The sequence below is a fragment of the Phoxinus phoxinus genome (assembly GCF_949152265.1).
Source record: "Phoxinus phoxinus genome assembly, chromosome: 17".
Taxonomy (NCBI): domain Eukaryota; kingdom Metazoa; phylum Chordata; class Actinopteri; order Cypriniformes; family Leuciscidae; genus Phoxinus; species Phoxinus phoxinus.
Genome location: NC_136892.1, coordinates 32,106,358 through 32,108,857, shown reverse-complemented (window position 1 = coordinate 32,108,857; position 2,500 = coordinate 32,106,358).

Here is a 2,500-nt window from a genome sequence, read left to right as displayed (position 1 = left end):
CTGTCTCCACTAAGACTCTCTTACTAAACAAATGTGTGTTTTTTTTGCATTTTTAATCCAGTTTAATTCTAGAATAAAAATGAGTCAAGAGAGCGGTATAACGCATCACCGATGATGTCACGCATGCTTTACGGGAATTAAGATCTTTTGAACGAGTCTCGTCTGCTCACCAAGCGGCGCTTATTTGATCAAAAATACAGTCAAAATTATGAAATATTATTCTAATGTAAGTCAGCTGTTTTTTATGTCAATATACAGTAAAGTGTAATTTATTCCTGTGATCAAAGCTGAATTTATCATCATTACTCCAGTCTTCAGTGTCACATGATCCATATTTTTGTGGAAAATATGATGCATTTTCGATGAATATAAAGTTCAAAAGAACACCGTTTATTGTAACATTATAAATGTCTTTACTGTAACTTTTCATCAATTTAATTTCATCCTTGATTAATAAAAGTGTTAATTTATTTTATTTCATAAAAAAAAAAAAAAAAAAATTCTTACTGACCCCAAACTTTTGTAACTTTTGATTAATTGGTCCCACTTTATATTAAGTGGCTTTAAGTACTATGTACTTACATGGAAATTAATAATTTGATACAATGGACTTATTGTGTACATACATGTTTTTACATTGTACTTATATTTTTAAAATGCCTGCATGTAATTACAGCTGTAATTAATGTATGTTATTACATTTGTAATTACACTGACCCTTCCCTTACACCTTAACCCACCCTTAAACTTAACTATACCAGCACACCTGTCCCTAACCTTACCCGTATCACACCGCAATAGCAGCAAAAGTGTTTTACAATACAACATGAACACAATAAGTACATTGTACTTATTTTTCGATGCAAGTACATAGTACTTAAAGCCACTTAATATAAAGTGGGACCGATTAATTTAATGCGTCCTCGCTGAATAAAAGTGTACTTGCCCCAAACGTTTGACGTGTATCACGGTCTCCACAAAAATATGAACTGATCTCAACACTGATAATAATAATAAATGTTTCTCGATCATCATATAACACTCATTTGTGAAGGATCATGTGACACTGAAGACTGGAGTAATGATGATAAGTTCAGATTTGATCACAGGAATAAATTACACTTTACTGTATATTCACATTGAAAACTGATGATTTACATTGGAATAATATTTCATAATTTTTACTGTATTTTTGATCAAATAAACACAGCTTTGGTGAGCAGACGAGACTGGTGCCAGTTTATATTTATGAAAGAAACTGCACTCAGATGTTGAATATAACACACACACACACACACACACACACACACACACACACACACACTGCACTATGGCATGTTAAAAAAGAGTTTCCACACTTATTCAGTTTTTCCTGATGATGAATTTTAGGTGTTTGTGGCAAATGTCAAAGTCATTTACACACTAATAAATGATTAACGTGCAGCAAGACTTTTTAAAACGGCGTGTGTTAATGATTAGTGCTTGTCTCTTCTTTCTCAACCGTGTGTGTGTGTGTGTGTGTGTGTGTGTGTGTGTGTGTCACTCAGAGGATGAAATAAATGCATGTTACAGAGGAACTGTTATGTGTTTCTCACATGTTCATGTTTCTTCAGTGTGTGTGTGTGTGTAATGTGTGTAGAGTCAGTGTTTCTGAACTCCTGAAACGCCTCCATTATAGTCTCGAGTTTCTTCCGGGAACACGTCACAATATTCCTCATTATAATAATTAATGCGCAGAATAAAGGGGCGGGGCCTGGTTGAGTTAGTTAGTAGTGTGTTAAACTGGTGGTTATGGTAAGGGGCGGGACATTTCCCAAACACACTCGAAGCGCTCGACCAATCACAGCACACTGCTCCAGCTGACCAATCAGAGCACAGTGTGCTTTTCAGAAGGCGGGGCTTCATCGAGACAGGAAGTAAACAGAGCGTTACTGACAGACTGGGAAGAGAGGAGCCGCAACAATGGAGAATATGAGGAAAATAATCAACATTCAAGCAGGAAAACTGTTCTAGTGGAGACTAAACACATCAAGACTTTGTAAAAGAGCATAATTTGGGCTTTAAAATAGAGGCAGGACACACACACACACACACACACACCTGTGAGATGTGTTGTGATTGTTGCAGCAGATCAGACAGATTGAAGTCTTCTATCTGTGTGTTCTCCCATCTGGGGCTAAAAAACTCTCTCTCTCTCTCTGTGTGTGTGTGTGTGTGTGTGTGTGTGTGTGTGTGTGTGTGTGTGTGTGTGTGTGTGTGTGTGTGTGTGTGTGTGTCGTGTGTGTGTGTGTGTGTGTGTGTGTGCGCATTATAGTGACACGTAATCCATTTAAAATCATCTGTTATATGATTGTGTGTGTGTTTGTCAACAGTGTTTTGCTGAAGAGAGACTTTGAGAAACTGAAGAAGAGTAACAGCAGAAAAACATCATGTGAGTCTTTCATTAATACGCCTCACACAAACATGACAGATCACTAGTTCATGTATTTTACATTAAATA